The sequence below is a fragment of the Tamandua tetradactyla genome, chromosome 5 (genome assembly GCF_023851605.1).
Source record: "Tamandua tetradactyla isolate mTamTet1 chromosome 5, mTamTet1.pri, whole genome shotgun sequence".
In the NCBI taxonomy this organism is placed as follows: domain Eukaryota; kingdom Metazoa; phylum Chordata; class Mammalia; order Pilosa; family Myrmecophagidae; genus Tamandua; species Tamandua tetradactyla.
The window spans coordinates 86,479,189-86,502,150 of NC_135331.1; the positions used below are offsets into that span (position 1 = coordinate 86,479,189).

General features: G+C 39.9%; 1 pseudogene; it reads left to right on the top strand.

The window, feature by feature from the left end:
* The first annotated feature begins 10,884 nt into the window (after positions 1 to 10,884).
* LOC143682187 (signal peptidase complex subunit 2 pseudogene) lies at positions 10,885 to 15,610 on the top strand (annotated as a pseudogene).
* Positions 15,611 to 22,962: the final 7,352 nt, after the last annotated feature.

Consider the following 22,962-nt stretch of genomic DNA (forward strand, 5'->3'; position numbering starts at 1 on the left):
CTTTGTCAGCTGGGAAAGCATGTCGCTGACATATGGTGGGCCCTTGGTCCTGGGATCTCTTGTTTTCAATCTTTGTTTCCTCTGGGGGTTCCTCACTTGATGTCTTTGGGCACACACTAAGCTCCTCCAGGACACAACTCTGAGTTTTGTCTTGCTTAGCATTTCATAGGAAGGTACATGGTAATGTCTGCTGGGCCCTGCATCTCCAAATATTGATGATGGAATATCATTCAGCAGTAAGAAGGAATGAATCCTGACATATGCAACTACATGATGAACATTGAGGACATCTCTCTCAAAACTTTTTCATTGCACAAGTTAAATAATCTGCTTAAAAGTTGAGATTTTAACACACAATTGAGAGTTTGGGGGGAACTTGGCCTTTCTATGCTGTCATTTTCCACTCAGAGCTATGGCTACCATTTCCATCTTGTGTCCATTGCAATGCCTTACAAAACCCAGGCTGCTACTCCCTTTGCATTCTCAAGTGATCTCTTCTTAGAGATATTTTTTCACACATATTGTCTTTATTTGTTTGTGACATAAAATTAAATATTATAATTTTTTTTTGCATAAACTTCTCCTCTGGAATTTGATTGACTTTATAATTTGCTGTGTGAATTATACTTGGATATGACTGTAACTACAAATCTGAAGCAATGGAGAGCAATTAAGGTGGGGCATGGGAGAATGTGCTATCCCTTCCAGGGTTGCCTCACTTCCTCAGGTCAGTTCATTACAGAATCACTGTCAAGGCACAGAGAGCCTTATTAGATGGAAAGAAGAACTTACCTTTGTTGTTGAAAGAGGAACTGTTGTCTTTGGTGACTCCAAAAAAGACTCAAATTCTCTTTTCCAATTTGAAGGGTTTAATCCTTTTCAATCCATGTGTTAAACATGATATTCCTGATAAGACTAAGAACTCAGAATCTATTGTAATTTCACAATCTCCATGGTTCAGAAAAGGCATTTAACTTTTGGCTCCTTCAGCTCTGCTGGCTCTAAGAAATAGGACATCATTTTTAGATGGTGTTCTAGTTCGCTAGCTGCCAGAATGCAATACAACAGAAGCAGAACGGTTTTTAAAAGGGGAAATTTTTTAAGTTGCAAGTTCATAGTTCTAAAGCTGTGAAAATGTCCAAATTAAAGTAAAGCTATAGAAATGTCCAATCTAAGGCATCCAGGGAAAGATACCTTGGTTCAAGAAGGCCAATAACTTTCAGGGTTTCCCTTTCTTTTTTTTTTTTTTAAAGACAGAGAAGGAAGGAAGGAAGGAAGAAAGGGAAACATCTTTTAAACATTTTCTTATTTTATTATATTTTGTTTGTTTGTTTTTTACATGGGCTGGGGCCGGGAATCGAACCGGGGTCCTCCGGCATGGCAGGCAAGCGCTCTTGCCCGCTGAGCCACCGCGGCCCGCCCTCAGGGTTTCCCTTTCAACCAGAAAAGCACATGGCAAACATGGCAACATCTGCTTTCTCTCCAGGTTTCTTGTTTCATGAAGCTTACCTAGGGGCAGTTTCCTTATCTCACTCTGTTCTAGTTTGCCAGATGCCAGAATGCAATGTACCAGAAATGGAATGACTTAAAAAGGGGAAGTTAATAAGTTGCTAGTTTACAGTTCTAAGACAAAGAAAATGTTCCATTTAAAACAAGCCTATAGAAATGTCCAATCAAAGGCATCCATCCAGGGAAAGAAACCTTGGTTCAGGAAGGCCAATGAAGTTCAGGGTTTCTCCCTCATGTGAGAAGGCACATGGCGAACACAGTTAGTGTTCCTCTCTCACCTGGAAGGGCACATGGCGAACACGGGGTCATCTGCTAGCTTTCTCTCCTGGCTTCCAGTTTCATGAAGTGTCCGGGAGGTGTTTTCCTTCTTTATCTCCAAAGGTCACTGGCTCATGGGCTTCATGGTGTTGCAGCATTCTCTGCTCTCTCTGAATCTCCTTCATTCTCCAAAATGTTTCCTCTTTTATAGGACTCCCAGAAACTTATCAAGACCCACCCAAATGTGTGGAGACATGTTGTCACCTAATCCAGCTTAACCACTCATGATTAAATCACATCTCCAGGGAGATGACCTGATTACAGTTTCAAACATACCGTATTGAATAGGGATTATTCTGCCTTTATGAAATGGGATTTGAATTAAAACATGGCTTATCTAGGAAACATACATCCTTTGAAACCAGCACACCCTATAATCAAAGGTTAATACCCATAAATGGGTGAGTCACAGCTCCTTGGAAATATCTAACCACATTTCCAACCTACAGTACTAGGTAGGAATTTAAATAAAAACCTTACTCCTCAAGATGGATCAAGATTAAAACATGGCATTTCTAGGGTACATGAAATTTTAAAGTTAGCACATACCACCATCTGGACCCTAAAAAAGACCTGTTTGTCCCACATACAACATACATTCATTTCATCACGATGTCAGAAAACATTAAACCATTTCAATAACAATACAAACGCAATACAAAGTCAGAAACAGTATAAAATCTCATCAAAGTCAGCTACAGGCATGGTCTGTCCAAAGGAAAAACTCTCCTCTGGCTCTGGACCTGCAGAACTCAGAACACATTACTTGTTGCCAACATACAAGGAGGGACAGTCATAGTATACATATTTCCATTTCCATAGGGAGAAATTGGGAGGAAGATAGGCATCACTGGACCCAAGCAATTTCAAAAACCTTCAGGGCAAGCTCCATTAGATTTCAAAGTCTTAGAGTCATTTACCTTCAAGGCTTAAAAGAGTTGCAGTCCCACCCTTTCCAAGGGTCCCACCTCTCTCTGAATGCAACCTTGGTGTATATTATGGATACCACTTTTTTCTCTGCTCAACCCTCTCCAAGCATCGGGGCTGCACCTGGACTCTCTGCCATCTCCAGGGCACACCCTCAAACCCTCCATTTGGTGGCAGCTAGGCTCACCCCAACCCCCAATGAATGTGCTCCACCCCCTCCAAGGCTTGAGCCAACACAACTTTCCACTGCAACCAGGTAGAAGGTCCATACTCTTCCTTCCAGACAAGGTCACCCTCTCCAAGTGCTTGAGTGGGTCCACTCTCCTCGCCCAAGTTCTCTTGGCTTGAGACATCAGATTCTATAGTTCTGCATCTGAAGTTATTTTACCTTCACTTTATCCCTTTTCTGAGATTTTTAGTCCAGACTGGCAGTGGTTGCATTTATATGGATGCCATAGCATTCTTGTTGGCTTTCTATGCTGTAGGCTTAGATTACGCCCAACAAGACAGATGGAGTTTTCACAAATCCTTCCTGGATAACTCCATCTCCAAATTTTGTGCTCTCTGAAATGGCTGACTGCTTCCACTTTTGGCCAAACCTTTATGTGGGGCCCATTCTATGGAGTCTCCCTTCCTGGAAGCCCAGAATTTTCCAGAACATCAACTTCTGGTTTCTATGAGCCTCAAGAGTTCAGTCATCAGCCTGCCTGTTTCCTGCCACATTTCACTATAAATTGAAAGAGAAACGAGGCTGCATTTTCTACATTTAATTTTGAAATCTCAGCTAAGTATCCAGGTTTGTGGCTTTTAAAATCTGCCTTCCAGCCAAAGCCACTAGTCAATTTTGCCAGATTATCTGCCTTTTTAAAACAAGGATCATCTTCCTTCCAGTTTGCAATGAAACATCCCTCATTTTTCCCTAGTGCGTTGTCAGAGGTATCTTTAGAGTCCACATTTCTACCAAAAGTCTCTTCAAAGTATTCTAGGCCTTCTTTATTATGTTCCTCAGGACTCTTCTATTTAAACAACTGTTCCAACATGTTTGGTGTTTGCAAACCACATCAGCACCCAACTTCTCTGGTATTGAAATCTGTTCTAGTTCGCTAGCTGCCAGAATGTGATATACCAGAAACAGAATAGCCTTTCAAAGGGGAAATTTATTAAGTTGTAAGTTTACAGTTCTAAAGCTGTGAAAATATCTAAATTAAAACAAGGTATGGGAATCCAGGGAAGGTGTCTTGGCTCAAGAAGGACAATGACCTTCAGGGTTTCTCTCTCAACTGGAAAGGTACATGGCAAACATGGCAGCATCTGCTTTCTCTCAAAGCTCCTTGTTTCATGAAGCTCTCTTGGGACTTTAACCTTTATATCTCCAAAGATCTATGGCTGTGTGGGCTCTACAAATTCTTCCAAAAGGTTTGCTCTTTAAAGGATTCCAGTAAACTAATCAAGACCTTACCTGGAATGGGTGGAGCCACATCTCCCTCTGATCAGAGATTAATACCACCATTGTGTGAATCACATCTCCATGGAGATATCTAACCAAGTTTCCAACCTAAAGCACTGAATAGGGATTGAAAGAAAAGGTTGCCTCCACTAGATAGATCAGGATTAAAACCTGACATTTCTAGGGTGCATAATCCTTTTAAATCAGCAGAGATGTTTACAGAATCTTCTTAGTCATCTGTCTGAACTTCATGCCAAGTATTTAAGAAGTTTCCTGAAGCTCTTCAGTGCGGCTAGAAGAGGCCAAACTACATTCCTGGAAGCCTTGGAATCTCTCGTTCCTTTCCTTCTGGCTTATAGAATGATTTGCTCAGGGCCATGTACACTTCATTTCACGTATATACAGCTGGTAATTCCATAGCTATTATTCCCATGTATGTCCTGGAGTATCACTGTTCTGTTCTCTAGTCGAAATCATATTTTCACTGCTGTTTGTCCAAACAATCCAGATCACCTATTTCAGATTGCTGTTTCTTTAATGAACCAGTAATTACTGCAACTCTTTAGGAAATGATCACCACATTAGTTGTGCTGGTTTGAAATTTTATATACCCCTGAAAACCATCTTTTCCTTCCTAATCCACAAGATTTTGCGGGTGCAGACCTATTGTTTAGGGTGGAGACTTTGATTGAATTGTTTCTACGGAGATGTGAAACACCAACTGCGAGTGTGACCTTTTGATGAGACGGTGATTTGACTCTGCCCATTCAAGGGGGTCTTGATTAGTACTAGCATCCTTTAAGAGGGGAAACATTTTGTAGAAACTTCAGATGCAGACAATTGAAGAACAGTTGCTTCAGAACCAACAGAGATGCAGACATTTGGAGATGCCTGGAATTCTGACGGAGATGTAGATGCAGACACAAACATTTGCAGATGCAGAGGCTAGTAGATATTGTCATGTGCCTTCCCATGAGATGCTAGGCAAGACAGAGCCTATACTCGTGTCCCAGTGGAGTTAAGTGAAGGCCTACAGATGCTTAGAATGGAAACCACTGGCTTCAGAAGCTGGAAGCAATGTTACCAGGAATAAGGACAGCTGACACCAGCCACATGACTTCCCATGTGACAGACAAGGTATCTTTCTATGAATGTGTTAGTTTGGACATTTTTATGGACTTATAGGTGTAAATTTGTAACTTAATGAATTCCCCTTTAAAAAGCCATTTCATTTCTCATATACTTCATTCTGGCAGCATTATCAAACCAAATAGAGGTCCAGCTTTTCTTTTTTAAGCTATTTTTATTGATCTATCTTCACACATATACAGTCCATACAAAGTATACAATCAATGGCTTACAATATCATCACGTAGTTATGTATTCATCACCATGATCCCTTTTAGAACATTTGCATCATGCTGGAGAAAAGAAATAAAAGACAAACATAAAATCCTATACATCCCACACTCCTTACTCCTCCTTCTCATTGACCACTACTATTGCAATCTGCCTAATTTTTTTCACGCCTTATCCCCTTCTGTTATTTATTCATTTTTTGACCTTATTTGATTATTTTTTGGACTCCTCCAAATCTCTGTAAATTTTTAATATGAACAGTGAAACATAAATTCATTTTAATACTTGCAATTTGAATAAAATCACTGTGGTTTAAATAAGAGACCAACCATGGGTTTTCTTTTTTGCACTCCACAGTGATCTTCAATTCAATAGACAAATCTGAAGCAAACATTTGTAATATTTCATATTGAGCATAATTGCTGTATATACACATGCCTTTAAGCTTATAGATTTGATTTCTAACTGACGAGCTTGTGAAGTCACACTGAACACAGTGCTTAAGTGCAAGACAAATGTTTTTAGGACAGTATTTCCACAATTAAGGCTGTGCTGGTTTGAAAGCATTTATGTACCCTAGAAAAATCATGTTTTATTTTGAATCATTCTAGCAGAAGCAACCATTTCTCTTAAACCCTATTCATCACTGTCTATTGGACGTTTGATTAGATTATCTCCACAGAGATGTGACTTGCCCAATTGTGGGTATTAACTTTTGAATAGAGGGAGATGTGACTCCTCCCATTCCACATGTATCTTGATTCGTTTACTGGAATCCTTTAAAAGAGGATCCATTTTGGAAAAAGCTTCAGAATGATGAGAGAGCCACGGAGCAGAGAACCCACCCCGCCAGAGGCCGTTGGAGATGAAGAAGGAATATGACTCTGGGGGAGCTTCATGAAGCAAGAGGCCTGGAGAGGAAACTAGTGGATGTCCCCATGTGCCTTTTCAGTTAAGAGAGAAATCCTGAGCTTCTTCAGCCTTTCTTGAATAAAGGTAACCTCTTGGTGCCTTAATTTGGACATTTTTACAGACTTGCTTTAATTAGGACATTTTCATAGCTATAGAACTGTAAACTTGTAACTTATTAAATGCCCCTTTTAAAAGCCATTCCATTTCTGGTATATTGCATTCTGGCAGCTAAAAAGCGGAACAAGGACTATTGTGGGGCACACTGAAAGAGTGACCACAAATTCAAAACTGCAAACCAATTTGGAGTTTTCATTAGCCGGCCGGCGACTGCCTCAGAAACCCCAAGAAGGAAGATTCAGAGAGCAGCCCTGTGGGGCTTGCAAGTTGGGCTTATGAAGGCTAAAACCTCAAACTTATCCGCAGAAGCAGAAGAGGAGCGGTAGTCTTCACAGAACCACATCCTGGTTTTGCAGCTGTAAGCAAACAAGCTTATCTACAGAAGTGAAAAATGCCATTAGCTTTTGCAAAAACATATTTGCGTAATCCCCACACCCTGTTCCCTCTTACCGGGTGTTTATGGGCCTGGGAGGGGACTTTCCACCCCGGCTGGGGTCAGGCTCCTGATCCTTTACATTCCCCACTGGTTTTAAGGAGAGAATCAAATCATTGTTTCTGGATCCTGTTCTTGTGTGAGGATGTGTTGATAGTGGGTTCGCAAGACCAGTAATTTTACTGTTTGTATTCTTTTTTTGATATATGCTGTTCAGCAATTTGTGGGGGTTTTCTAAGGCACACGGCAAGAAGATTAGGAAGAGACAGAGGGGTCCTGGGAAAGTCTTATTGTTAATGGATCTGGCGTTCACTGGATGGTCCATTTTTCCTGTAGCTGGTCTGAGATAGCCTTTTTGATCTGGGTGTGATGAATCCAGTGTCATTTTCCTGCAATTTTTACTGCTGTTCGGATTGTGAGGATCACTGGCAGGGGTCCATCTTCCCTTTCACAATATTTATTCAGTTAACCTGTATCTGTCACTACCCTACACCTTGCACTTAAAAATGATGCTGTAAAAAAACGGGGGAGACGATCCACTTATTTCATGCCACAAAAAGCCAAATCCCACACTGTGAGCCTGGCAGAGGCTCCTGGCCCTTGAAGCCTTGACTGGTTTGGCCACAGCCACCCAGGGCTCTCACCAGCAGGCACACAGCTGGGAAGTGAGGGACCCCACTCATCTCCATTGCAAACCTGACTCTGCCTCTCAAAACCAGTCTGAGTTCTGCTCCCCTTGTCCAAAGATTAACTTATTTTAAGTATAAGAAGTCCGTGTGTGTATTATTCCATTCAACACAAATGGTTTTGGCTGGATGATAAGAATTATTTTATGGAAAAAATTTAAAACCTGCAGAGTAAATATATCATTTCCCATCTATTCTACACAGTCCACAGTATAAGTTATCGGGAAACAGCTAACTGCCACCTTTAAGGCAGGCATCTGGCCTGTGCTCATTTGAAAGGATTTCTGTACCCTAGAAGAGCCATGTTTTAATCCTAATCTCAGTTGCAAAGGCAGCTGTTTCTTCTACTCCCCTTTCAGTACTATAGTTTGGAAACTTGACTGGTATATCTCTACGGAGATGTGACTCAATCAATTGTGGATATTAAACTTGAGTAGAGGAGATGTGTCTCCATCCATTCCAGGTGGGTTTTAATTACTTGATTAGCATTTTGGAAAACGCTGGAGATTCTGAGAGCAGAGACTGACGAGAGAATGACGGGAGAAAAAGAGAAGCAGAAAACCATGAAGCAGAGGGCGCACGTCATCAGAAACCTTTGGACATGAGGAAGGAATGTAGTCCCAGGGTAGCTTCATTGAGCAAGAGGCCTGGAATGGAAGCTAGCACATATCGCCATGTTTGCCATGTGCCTTTCCTCTTGAGAGACAAACCCTGAACCTCATCGGCTTTCTTGAACCAAAGTATTGTTTCCTGATGCCTTAGATTGGACATTTTTTATGGACTTGCTTTAATTGGGACTTTTTCATGGCCTTAGAGCTGTAACTTGCAACTTATTAAGTTCCCCTTTTTAAAAACTATTCTGTTTTTGGTATATTGCATTCTAGCAGCTAGCAAACTACAACAGAATCCCATCTATTCCACACAGTCCACAGTATAAGTACCCATAAACAGCATTTTGGCTTAAAAGTAACACTCCTTAAAATGCTTGTTACCAAGGTTTAAAGAGTAATCAGTGCATCTCTCCAGGCTATCTAAGCAATACCACTGGTTATAAAAACCCAAGGAATTAAGAATGGCAATGGCTTTTCCCAGCATTTCCAACAAGTGTAAGCAGATAAAATCCTAGTTGCTGTACAAAGTCTGTATTTGCAGTGGTCTAGAAATGAGCCCCTTAGAAATAATTAGCGTTACCTAGAGAGCAAATTTCTGTTTGTTTTTGAGCAGAGTAAATTTTAACTAGATGAAAATATAGAATTAAACTGAATTGCTTTGTAGTGGTATTGACAATTTCTTATGGGCTCACTCAATGCACTACATAACTTAATAATAGTTTCCAAATCATTAACTGACATTTCTAAAGTGGTGTTCAAAATTATTCCATTTCCCAAAAGTTTAAGGTTCAAAGCACAGATTTAAAAGCCATTCTTTGAATGGTTTTCCATTTTCAGGCTACCTAAAATAGTATAAGGAGAAAGGAGCTTTAAAAAACTACTGTTGTGAAAAATTTCACTATTTTAATGTGAACAAGCAAAAGTGAAAATTTTATCAATGAACAAGACATAGATTTTGTCTTGGGTAAACTGTTCCAATGAAGTACGTTTAACATTTCTGTTGGGTACGACCACGTGCTGGTTCTGAAAAATCTGTGCAAACTATGCGAGCAGAGGATGGCGGGAGGTGCCCTGGCCACAAACCTGGGCCCCGCGCAGCTGCCCGGGCTCTGGCTCCAGCGAGCTAAGGGCGCCGGGAGGCCGCACAGCGCAGCGGCGGGCCGGGGTCATGAGTCCTGGCTGGGGTAGTGGTTTGGGTCCTGAGCGAGGGTCAGGCGGACAAGGTCCGAGTCAGCATCGGGGCCGGGGGGCTGTAGGGTGGACGGTGGGGACTCGGGTCCGAGGTAGGGGTCCGGACGGAGATCGGCTGGGTGATGGTCATGGCTTGGAGACCGGGTCGGGGGCCATGGATTTGGCGGATGAGGCCAGGGCCGCCGGGTGGGAGCCCTGACCCTGAGCTGGGGGTCCTGGTCGGTGTCCCGGCCTCCCCTTCTCGCAGACTCACATGTGTGGCTGTAGAGGCGGCACCCCGCGCCTCCGGAACACGCGGTCCATGAACACACGATTCTTTCCGAGGGAGGGCACGTGAAAGTCCCCGCAGCTGCGGTGCACCGGAGCGGGAGGGACTGAGCCATGCAAGGGGCCGCCAGCCGGCAGTGAGGGAGTGGCGGCGAGGGTGTCATTATTTACTCATCTGTCCATACCCTGGATAAAGGCAGCATCAACCACAAGGGTTTCAGAATCACACAGTCACATTGTAAAAGCTAAATAATTATACAAGTTCTTCAAGAATCAAGGCTACTGGTACAAATCAACAGTTTCAGGTACCTCCCTCCAGCCACTCCAATACACCATAAACTGAAAAGGAATATCTATATAATAGGTGAGAATAATCTCCGGCATAACCTCTTGACTCTGTTTGACATCTCCCTTCCATCGAAACTTTGTTTGGTCTCATTTCTCTCTTCCCACTTTTGGTCAAAAAGACTTTTTCAATCCCATCATGCCAGGTCCTGGTTCATCCAAGGTGTTGCCGGGAAGATTTACACCCCTGGGAGTCATGTCCACATAGGTGGGAGGGAGAGCAGTGAGTTCATCTACCCAAATGTGAAGCCACATTTGAGTAACAAAAGAGGTTCTCTGGGGGCGACTCTTAGGCATAATTATAGGTAGGCTTAGTTTTGCCATTACAGGAAAAAGTTTCACAGGGGCAAACCCCAAGATCAAGGACTCAGCCTATTGAGTTGTTTGTCCCCAGATGGGAAAGTCTAATATTAGCCCTTTTCTTCCCAGTCCCCCAAGGGGACTTTGCAAGTACTTTTTTATTCCCTGCCCAATTTACTCTGGAATGTAACAGGGCATCACATTAAACTGTACAAACCAACAAGCTCTCGCTGTCTATTCAATTTTCCATGTAATTATGGTGTTTGAATCAACTGACCATACAAGTTAAATTAGATAATGTGCTACCCAAAATATATATTTTAGTCAAGGGTTTTTGTTGCAGAAAACAGAAGCCATTCCTAGTAAGCTGAAACAAAGGGCATTTACTAAATATTATTAGGTTGCTCACATAAACTCTTCTACGTCCAAAGAATCAGACACAAAGCCCCAAGTCCAGAGATAATGCACCTTTATAAGTGCAGTCAGAAAAAGGTGATCCACATCACAGGACTGTTGTAGTGTAATCACTACAGCCAACACGTTCCCTCATTGGCATAGACTCTGTACACATATACTAACACCAGGATTCCAGGATTTTCAATACAGCTCTCCAAAGCTGGTTCTTCCATTATGCTCAACAAAATGGCATGCATCTTGCATATGGATGCAATTTCACATAGTGCATTCCTGCATCCGAAATTAGATCACAACATGGGACATGGACTTTGGATGAAAGTCTTTCAGAGGAAAGGTAAATCATGTTAAGATCATCTCACCTTCAAGCAGAAAATAAAATTCTGATGAATTCTTTGGAAAAAAATGTTTGTATTTTCAAAATTTATTGGTAGAGCAGAGATGGACAAGATGAGCTCAGAGGCTGAACAGGAGGAGAGGTGGTGGTGGTGGTGCAGGCAGGGCTGGAACTGCTGTGGCATCAGCAGTGGGACAGGCAGTAGCTGCAGTGGCTTGTGGGTTAAGTGGAGGACTAATGAGTAGCTTATGACAATTGACGAGTAGAATGGATGAGCTGTGAAAAAATCTTTGGATGATTCTGCCAAAATTGTTCTTTTGGAAATGTACAAGTATGCAGAGAATATTGGTTTAATTGCTGAGCTCCTCACCATTAGAACGATCTCCTGTTTCCTTTTTGCCACTGTGGCTGTGATTTGGGACTATCTACAGCCCTTTCCAGAGTCCAGACCCAATGTGGCTTTGTGTATCATATCCTCTTTGTGGTAATGGGAATCATCACCATTTATACTTCATATACGGAGAGAAGCATCTTTCTTATGGCCAATAGAAAACATTCTACAGGGATGGATCTGATGTTATTTGGCTACTGTCCTCCAGGCCCAAAAGGTTCCATGACAAATGCACGCTGAAGAAGCTACACTTATCAGTGGAAGAACAAAGCAGCAGCGGGAGGCTGGTTTCACCAAGACTATGGCTAAGTTCCTTGAACACAGTGGACACTGGCATTGGATGCATGGGAGCATAAATATCCAGACTCCAACACAGTCTTGCCAAAGAAAAAAAAGTAAAACAGTCAATTCTTAAAGCAGCTGTCTCTCTACTGGATCATGACAAATTACAGGGTAGGGGGTGAAAAGTAGCAGTCAACTTAAAATGGGTGAAAAAAACTAAGAATTGTTACAAATGTCCTAAAATTTTAGGCCATTTTGCATATATAGGCTTTCAAGCACAGATATGAGAAAACATAACTCTGATGTCTCACTGTAACCTCCTTGATCTGCTTATGGTGTTTTTTTTTTTTTTTTTGCATGGGCTGCTTATGGTGTATTTTTTTTTTGCACGGACAGGCACCAGGACTCATGCCGGGTCTCAGGCATGGCAGGGAAGAACTCTACCTGCTGAGCCACCATGGCCCACCCTGATTACATTGTTTTCATTTGCTTTTCTGCTAAATCATTTTTGTTGAAAGCCCTACAGACTTTTTCCTTCATAAGTAGCAGTCCTTTATACAATGTAGCTTTGTGCCGTGTAGTATTTAAAAAATCAGTTTTTAAAATTGTGAAACCTGTTGCTGGCTTGTGTTAATTCCAGTTTCAACAGCTGTTTGCTTTAGATACAACTTCTTGTGTATGACAGCTTTACTTCACACACTGTTTTCATGGGTGTGTAAATATTTGACTTATGGAGACTTAAAACAAGACAGCTTCCCCCAACCCGCCCCAGATCCCAGGATAATTCTGATCCCAGGACAGGAATCTATGAAGTTGGGACTCAGGAATCAGATTTGTTAAAAACTCTCCAATGATTCCAATGTTCTGCAAAGTTGTGAGCCACTGGTCTAAGTAAATAGCTGACTCTGCCCATTCCATGGCATCTGCAGACTAAATATCCTGTGTCTTCCCCTGAAAGAAACATAAAAGGCTGACAATAAACACACACACACACACACACACACACACACCACAGCTTTTTTTATTTGTTGAAAACAGATCTTCTACCTGTTATATTTTGTGCACTTACCCAATTAAGGAAGCCAGTAGTATTTTTATTTGATACTATCTATGCTTTCCACTAGTGTATCCCTGTTTCTTTGTTTGTGCCCTTTATTAACTGTCATTTTCTAATTTTTTTTGATAAAATGAAAGAGGATATGGAAAAAATTCTTGGCAACCATTAAAACAATGAAAATAGAAACTATCAGAACAAAACCAAATCAAATTACATATGGTAGACACCACTTAGGCATTTTAGCTCCACCCCAAAACACCTCTCCTTACCCACATTCCAGTGGTTGATCAAGGGTAGCATCCTTCTTTTTTTTTTTTTTTCCCCTACTTCTGGCTACTGATATAGAAGTGGAGATACATGGAAATCCTGGGAAATATTTTCTTTTAAAGAGGAAGGACTTGATTCATCCCAAGACAATGGAGTCTTTGGCCCTTTCCCCATCTCTCTCCCTGCCTGGAACAAGGCCATGATGTCTAGAGTGTAGCAGCCATCCTGTGCTCTTGAGGTGACCGGCATGGGACCAAGGCCTAGAGAATCGCAACCACGCTCTCACCCTGATATCATCAAATGGCTGAACCAAAACCAGGAGCTGCTTGAGTCCAAATAAACTCCAGTTCCTTTATACCATTTATAGTTGGCCTTTTTATCACAAGTACCTAACACATTATATACTTACAAACAGGGAACAAGGAAAGTGTAATCAACACAAAATAAAGGAATAAAAATTAAGAAAAAATACTGAATAAAAGCAAGCAACAATATGATAGTGTGAATAGGTCCAAATATATCAGCAGTCACAGTAAATACAAAACCCTGAAGCTCACATTTTATCACATAGAGATTTTCAGAATGGAATTTCAAACAATCCAACCATTTGATGTTTACAAGAGACACATATTTCAAAATAAAATATCGAGAAGTTATACCAGCAAATGCTAGTCAAAATAGAGTTGGCATCATTATAGTGATGACATTTAAGAAACAGAATTTACTTAAGAACCACTGCAAGTGAGAAACATATTTCCTCCTGACGGAAAGGAGGGTCCTCCAAGGCAACAAAACTGACCACAGGTTGTCAACACCGAACAACAGAGCCTGCAGTTTAGAAGTAAAAATGAGTAGGATCACAAGGAAAACAGACAACCCACCCTCATGTTGGGGTTCTAGAACGCTACTTTCAGAAACTCACAGACACACAGATAAATGTAAAAAAGCCACTGCACTTGGTCAACAGTATATCCACATGCAAATTAAATGAAGTTGGACTCATACATAGCTCCATGTAAAAATTAATTCAAAATGATTCAGAGATCTAAATATAAGAACTAAACTTATTCTTAGGAGGAAACATATGTACAACTATTTTATATGACACCAAAAGCACAAGACCCAAAGAAAAAGTAGATAAGACAGGCTTCATAAAAATTTAATTTTTCTGTGAGTCAAAGGACACCATCAAAAGTGAAAAGACGATGCACTATATGGGAGAAATATTTGCAAGTCATATATCTGATAAGGTTCTGGTATTGAGGATATATAAAGAACTACTACAACTCAACAATAAAAAGAAAAGTCATCCAGTTAAACATAGGCAAAGGAAAAGGATATAAATAGACATTTCTCCAAAGGAGAGAGCAATAAGAACGTGCAAATTACCTTAACGTCCTTTGTCTATATGGAAATGCAAATCAAAACCAAAATGAGGTACTGCTTCTCCCCCTCAGGAAGCCATAATAAAAAACAAACAAGAATTCTAGACAAGGATGTGGAGGAATTGGACCTTCTTACATTACTGGGTGGAGTGTAGAACAGTGCAGCTGCTGGGGAAATCAGTTTGGCAGTTCCTCAAAAAGTTAAACATAGAGTTACCATTTAACCTGATAGCAGTACCTTCCTAGCTGTATATATGCACAAGAAAATTGAAAATGTATATTCACATAAAACTCATACACAAATGTTCACGGCACACTTTTTATTGTATAATATAACGTATACAAAGCAAAGAAAAAAGCAATAGTTTTCAAATCACTCTTCAACAAGTAGTTACAGGACAGATCCCAGAATTTGTCATGGGCTGCCATACCATCATCTCAGATTTTTCCTTCTTGCGGAAACAGAACGTAAGAGGCTAGAAGGAATAAATAATTTTTTATCATCACAATTGACTTTTTTTCTATTTTGTGAAAAATAACATATATATAAAAAAGCAATAATTTTCAAAGCACAGCAGAACAACTAGTTATAGAACAGATTTCAGAACAGGTTACAATTCCACCATTTTAGATTTTTACTTCTGGCTGCTCTAAGATACTGGAGAACAAAAGACATATTGAATTTAATGATTCAACAGTCATATTCGTTTGTTATAACCTACCTTCTCTGTAGAACTCCACCATCACCTCTGATCTTTCTATCCCACTCTTTAGGGGTAATTGGGCAATGGGCCATTCTAATTTTTCATGTTGAAGGGACTCTCAATAATATGGGGTAGGGAGGTAGAACTAGCTGATGTTCTGGAGAGGCTGCGCCCTCTCGGTTTCAGGACTTACCTGAGGTTGTAGGTTTCTGGAAACTTACTCCAGTGCATGGAACCTTTGTAGAACCTTATATATTGCCCAAGGCATTCTTTAAGATTGGCTGGAATGGTTTTGGTTGGGGGTGGGCAAGTTATGATAGGTAGCAATGTCTAACTGAGGCTTGTGTAAGAGTGACCTCCAGAGTAGCCTCTCCCCTCTATTTGAACTATCTCAGCCACTGATACTTTGTGAGTTAAACTTCTTTTCCCCCTTTTGTTCCAGATGGTATTGTCCGATGGTTCTAGGGCCAGACTCATCCCTGGGTTCATCTCCCACATCGCCAGGGAGACTTTCACCCCTGGATGTCATGTCCTACGTAGGGAGGAGGGCTATGATTTCACTTGCAGAGTTGGGCCTGGAGAGGGTGAGGCCACATCTCAGCAACATAAGAGGCCCTCCAGAGATAACTCTTAGGCATTTCTATAGGTAGGCTAAGCTTCTCCACTATATGCATAAGCTTCACAAGCGTAAGCCTTAAGATCAAGGGCTTGGCCTATTGATTTAGGTGTCCCTAATATTTGATACAATATTAGGGGTTTCCCCAGTGGTAAAGTTTAATAGTTCCGTATATATTTTTTCCATCCATCAAGGGAGTCTGCCAATACTTTTGATTATCTGCTTAAGATATTCTAGGATGATCAGCTTCGTTCTTATCTCTAAATACCAGGTTACACGTATAACAGCACAGTTTTTATGCTAATCTAAAAGTGAAAATAGTCCAATGTCCTTCATCTGATAAAATGGGTAAACAAAATGTAGTCTATCCATACGATGGAATATCATTTATTCTTACATGTGAATGAAGTTCTGATATATGCTATAACATGGATGAACCTTCAAACCATTAGCCTAAGTGAATGACCAGACATTGAAATTGTATAGTGTGATTCCATTCGTATGAAGTATACAGGGTGGCAAATCCATAGAGAGAGAAAGTAGATTAGAATTTGCTAGGGGTTGGGGGGAGGGGAGAATAGGGAATTGGGAATGACTGCTAACAGTTATTGGGTTTCTTTTTTGGGGTGATGGAAATTTTCTGGAATGAAATAGGATTGTTGGTTTGCAAAACATTGTGAATATACTAAAACCCATTAAACTGTACACCTTAAAACGACAGATTTTATGTTGTGGGGAACCTCAAAAAACAACTGTAAATAAATTAGGCTATAGAGTACTTGCCTAATACCAATAAAAACTGTATCATCTACCAACCTACCCACCTGCTTATTTTCTTCCTTCCCTCCCACCCACCTTCCCTCCTAATAGCCCTCTTTCCTTCTCTCTTTCAAAGAATTAGGCCATAAAATAAGTCTCAACAGAATTAAATACTTTATTTCATACAGAATCCTATAATTTCAATGCAGTAAAGAAGTTTTATATTGACAAAAGTGCCCCCACCAAATGCTTCACGTAGAAACTGGCAAAAAGAGACATTCCCCACAATTCCAGGTTGAAAGCAGGAAATGGCTGAATGTTTAGAAGTGCCCAGTAATGAAAGCACCACTTATAAACACATTGAAATTTGTCATTCAATGTATATATTAGAATAATCCTATCTTTGATAAGTTAACAAAAGAAAAATGGAGATGATCTACAGAACTCTAAACTGGTTGAGAAGACAAACCTCTGGCAGGGATGATTAAGATAAGAGAGAGACATCACAAAAGAGATTATGGGAAAAAGAGGTATTACAGCTAATTTGTCTACTGTATATGCAATATTACCAAATAGTGAAAGGTAAGAAAATCTTGAATCAGTTGGATGTTCTGGGAAGTTATTACACTTCAGGAAAATAGGAGCTTTTGAGATTCCTTCATGCTCCTTGTCCACGAAACACATCAATTGTCAGGATGATCCTTCCTACTTTAGAGAGTTCAGTGAACCTTCAGTTCATTAAGATTTATGGGAGATTTCATTTGTTTTCTTTTAATTTTTTTCATTACTTGCATAAAGTGGCTTTCATAACTCCGTTGACACGTTTTTCTGACTGTTAAGGTGGTCTGAGAATCATGTCAGTATAAATGCACTATTATATTAGGAAACTTTTTTCATTTAATGCTTTTCACATCATGGCAGGACATCTAGGGATGAGTTAAAGGGATGAAGTGAGGACCAGTTTTGCTGTACATGCGGCTCTGTGTCTGAACTGCTATTCTGTCTCATTGGTCTGCCTATTCATAAACCAGTGTCACAGTCTTAATGACAGGGAATTTATCAAATATTTTAATTTTAATTTCCCACTCTTCAATTTGCTTTTCTTTTACATGGATTTCCTGATTATTCTTATTTAGTTATTTCTCACATAAAGTTTACCATCAATTTGTGTAACTTGTGAAAAAAGAAGTTGTTCATATTTATATCAGGGTGTGTGAAATGTACAAATTAACTTTGTAAGACAGCTTTTGAATTAGTCTTCATTTCCAAGAAAATTCTATATCATTCCATTTGTTCCAATCCACTTTTGTAAATTTCAGGAGGGTTTTAAAGTTTTACCTATGTAAATTTGCACACTTATCCAGTTTTTTTAATTAAAAAAATGTTTTTTGTTGCCATTGCATGTGGGACAGCTCTTCATTACACACCTAACTTTTTATGGTCTGTGCATGTGAAGGTGATCTTTGCCCCCAGCCCACTGGGGGGTGGTGGGTGCGGGGCACTAGACGAGTATCTGACAATCCCTGGTATAAGGATAGAAGCTAATGATACAAAATGTAGACAAGCCAGTATCATGGCTCTGTGGAATCATTTCCTTTCGTATCCTCAGTGTTGAGTGGAGTCTTGTTTGAGATTTCTGGTGTCTACAGTTTGGACATGCCCAGAGAAAGGAGCAAGCGAAAATCATGAGTCACTGTTTGCAAGGTTCAAGGTGCTGTAGCGTGGCGATGGTGCCTTTTTAAAATTAATTAATTAATTGATTAATTAATTTTTAACATTTTTATTGTATAGTATAATATATATACTAAGCAAAGAAAGAGAAAAGCCATAGTTTTCAAAGCTCTCTTCAACAACTAGTTACAGGACAGATCCCAGAGTTTGTGATGGGCTGGAATATGACCCTCTCAGATTTTTCCTTCTAGCAGTTTCAGAATATAGGAGGCAAGCAGGCTTAAATATTTCTTTTTTATCACTACATTTGACTTTCTTTCTTTTTTTGAGAAGAATAACATATATACAAAAAAGCTATATTTTTAAACATAGCACCATGATTAGTCATAGAATATATTTCAGAGGTTGACATGGAGAACAATTCCACAATTTTAGGTTTTTACTTCTAGTTGTTCTAAGATTCTGGAGATTAAAAGAAATATCAATTTAATGATCCAGCAGTCATATTCATTTGTTAAATCTTATCTTTCCTGTATAATTCCACCATCTTTGAACTTGCTATGCCTGTCTTCTTTTTTTTTTTTTTTTACTTTTTTATTGTGTAGTATAACGTATATACAAAGCAAAGAAGGAAAAAGCAATAGTTTCAAAGCACTCTTCAACAAGTGATTACAGGACAAATCTCAGAGTTTGTCATGGGTTACCATACAGTCCTCTCACATTTTTCCTTCTAGCTGCTCCAGAATATAGGAGGCTAGAGGGCAAAAATACTTTTTTTTATTTTCACAATTGACTTTTTTCCTTCTTTTCTTGTGAGCAATAACATATATACAAAAAAAAGCTATATATTTCAAAGCACAGAACCACAATTAGTTGAGGTTGGTATGCCTCTCTTTAGGGGTGTTTGGGCTGTGGCCATTCTAACTTTTTCACGTTGGAAGAACCTGTCACTAATATGGGGTAGGGAGATGGAACTATCTGACGTTCTACAGGGGCTAGATCGTATGGGTTTCAGGATTTATCTGAAAATCCTCCAGTGACCCATCTGGAGGTTGTAGGTTTCTGGAAAGTTACACTAGTGAATGGAACCCCTGTGGAATCTTATATATTGCCTTAGGTGTTCCTTAGGATTGGTCCTGGTTGGGGTTTGGCAGGTTATGATACCTAACAATTCTAACTGAAGCTTGTATAAGAGCAACCTCCAGAGTAAACCCTCACCCTATTTGAACTCTTTCTGGCATTGATACTTTATTAGATACATTTATTTTCCCCCTTTTGGTCAGGATAAAATTGTTGATCTCATAGTGCCAGGGCTGGATTCATCCCTGGGAGTCATCTCCCGCATCACCAAAGAGACTTTCTCCCCTGGATGTCATGTCCCAGGTAGTGGGTAGGGCAATAAATTCACGTGCAGAGTTGGGCTCAGAGAGAGTGAGGCCACATCAGAGCAACAAAGGAGGTCCTCCAGAAGTAACTCTTGGGCATACCTATAGGTAGGCTAACCTTCTCTGCTACCTACATAAGCTTCACAAGAATAAGCCTCAAGATCAAGGGCTTGACCTTGATGTCCCTAATGTATGATAGCATCAGGGGATTTTTTTTTTTTTGCATGGGCAGGCCCTGGGAATAGAATCCGGGTCTCCAGCATGGCAGGCAAGAACTCTGCCTGCTGAGCCACCGTGGCCCGCCCCTCAGGGGATTTCTTGATGGTGAAATTTAATAGTTCCATATATTTTCTCCCAACCCTCAAGGGACACTGCCAATACATTTTAATTATCTGCATAATATACTCTAGGATGATCCAGGCATTACACTGAGCTCTACAGGATTAAGGGAACTCTTTCTTATTCTGAGCTCCCGTTGTTCAAATGGGCTATACATATAGGTTGAGTTAGATTATGTGCTACAGAAAATTTTGGTTCCAGACCAAATAAAGCTTTCTTCCTTTGGTCTCAAAGAGTATGTGTGGTTCTAAAATATAGACATTGTCTTCCTTATCCCTGTGTTTTGAATTACTTTAACCCCAACCTGGTCAGCTTTGATCTCATCTCTAAATATCAGGTTATATATATCAGTCTCTCGAAATCCACAATAATAATTACCACTCCAGACTAAATGTGTCTGCTATAAAAGCTTACAATTTAGGCCCCTGTTTTCTGGTAAGCATTTTCTAAATGAGACCATACCATTGTTGTTCTTTTGTTTCTGGCTTATTTTGCCTCCCCAAATGTCCCACATATTAATTCACATTATTGCTTGCCTCAGGACTTTATTCTTTTTTGTAGTAGCACAACACTCATTTATAAGTATACACCATCATTCACCAATCTATTTCTCCGTCAGTGCATCCTTCAGCCACCTGCTTTCATCAGGGACCATGTATAGTGCCCAGAGTCCACAGTTCATCAACACTGTCATCTTAGATAATTTCATTGTTCCCAAGAGAAAGAAAACCAATAAAACCACCCTCACCAAATAGGACATTAAACCTCCTCTTAATTCTTGTCCCTCCCCCCATTATTTACCTCTGCTGTTGCTGTGGTGCTGCTCATGTTTTTCTGTTAAACATAGCCCATAGCATGCAGCAACAATTTTCCCCCTGTGTCCTGGACTTAAGCACTCTGTACACGACTCATACCTTTGAAGTAGTTCTTGCAAGAACTAATTTATATCTAATGTTAATCAGGGGGACATGTAGGTCTATACATCCCCTTTCAATCTTGTTCATTTCAATATGGTAATATTCCTTATAGACTCAGTAGAAAATTGAGCCTTCACTTTTATCTATTCCCTTACGTTGGAGTTCAACCTCGTTAGCTAACCGGTCACCCATCTCTCCAAGTCCCCCATATTCTCTATTATAAGCCTCTGATTTTACCTTTACCATGGTCATAAAAGTGGTATCATTCAGTATCTATCCTTTTGAGACTGAATTACTTCTCTCAGCATTATGTCCTTATGGTTCATCCATCCTGTCATGTGCTTCTGGATGTCATTTGGTCTTACTGCTGCATAATAGTTCATCATATGTATGTACCACATTTGTTAATCCACTCATTTGCTGATGGGTGTTTGGTTTGTTTTCATATTTTGGCAATTGTGAATAATGCTATATGAACGCTGGTGTGCAAATGTCTGTTTGTGTCATTGTTTTCCGCTCTTCTGGGTATATACCAAGTAGTGCTATTGCTAGGTAATAGGACAACTCAATATGTAGTTTCCTAAGGTACCACTGAACAGTCTTGAATTGTGCTTGCACCATTATACATTCCCACTAGCAGTGCATAAGTGTCCCAATTTCTCCACATCCTTTCCAATATTTATGGTTTCCTATTCGTTTAATAGCAGCCATTCTTATAGGTTTGAGGTGGTATCTCATTGTAGTCTTGATCTGCATTTCCCTTATGGCCAATGAAAATGAACATTTCTTCATGTGCTTTTGAGTCATCTGTATTTGTTCTTCAGAAAATGCCTATTCATATCTTTAGCCCATTTTATAATTGGGTTGTTTGTTCTTTTATGGTTGAGTTGTATGTTTTCTTTGTGTATATAGGATACCAAACCTTTGTCTGATATGTGATGTCCAAATATTTCCCTCCATTGACTTCGCCTCCTCTTCATCTTTTTCACACAGTCTTTTGAGGTGCAGAAGTATTTGATTTTGAGGAGTTTCCATTTATGTATTTTTTCTTTTGTTGCTTGTGTTTTGGGTGTAAAGTTTAGGAAGCTACCTCCTATAACTAGGTCTTGAAGATGTTTCCCTACATTGTCTTCTAGAAGTTTTATGGTGCTAGTTCTTATATTTAGGCATTTAATCTACTTTGAGTTCATTTTTGTATAGGGTGTAAGTTAAGGGTCTTAATTCATTCTTTTGCCTATTGATATCCAGTTCTTCCATGCCCATTTATTGAAAAAACTATTTTGACCCAGATCAGAGGATTTGAAGGCCTTGTCAATGTTGACCACAGATTTGGTGGTCTATTTCCGCACTCTCAATTTGATTTCATTGGTCAATGCTTCTATCTTTGTGCCAGTAGCATGCTGTTTTGATCACTCTGGCTTTATAATAGGTTTTAAACTCAGGGAGTGTTATACCGCCCACTTTCTTCTTCATTTTTAGGATGATTTTTGCTATTTTGGACCTCTTTCCCTTCCAGATGAATTTGGCAACTAACTTTTCCAAGTCTTCAAAGTAGGTTGTTGGAATTTTGATTGTTACTGTGTTGGATCTGTAGATTAATTTGGGCAGAATTGACATCTTAACTATATTTGACCTTCATGAGCAGGGAATGTCTTTCCACCTATTTATTTATTTATTTATTTATTTTTGCATGGGCGGGCATCAGGAATTAAACCTGGGTCTCTGGCATGGCAGGTGGGAACTCTGCCTGTGGAGCCACGGTGGCTTACCCTTTCCACCTATTTAGATCTTTGATTTCTTTTAGCAATGTTATGTAGTTTTCTGTGTAGAAGTCCACTACATTCCTAGTAAAGTTCATTCCTAGGTACTTGATTCTTTTAGTTGCTATTTTGAATGGGTTTTTTTCCTTAAATGACTCCTCAGTTAGGTCTTTGCTTGTGTATAGAAACATTATGGATTTTTGCACATTAGTTTTATATCCTGCCACCTTGCCGAATTTGTTCATCAGCTTAAGTA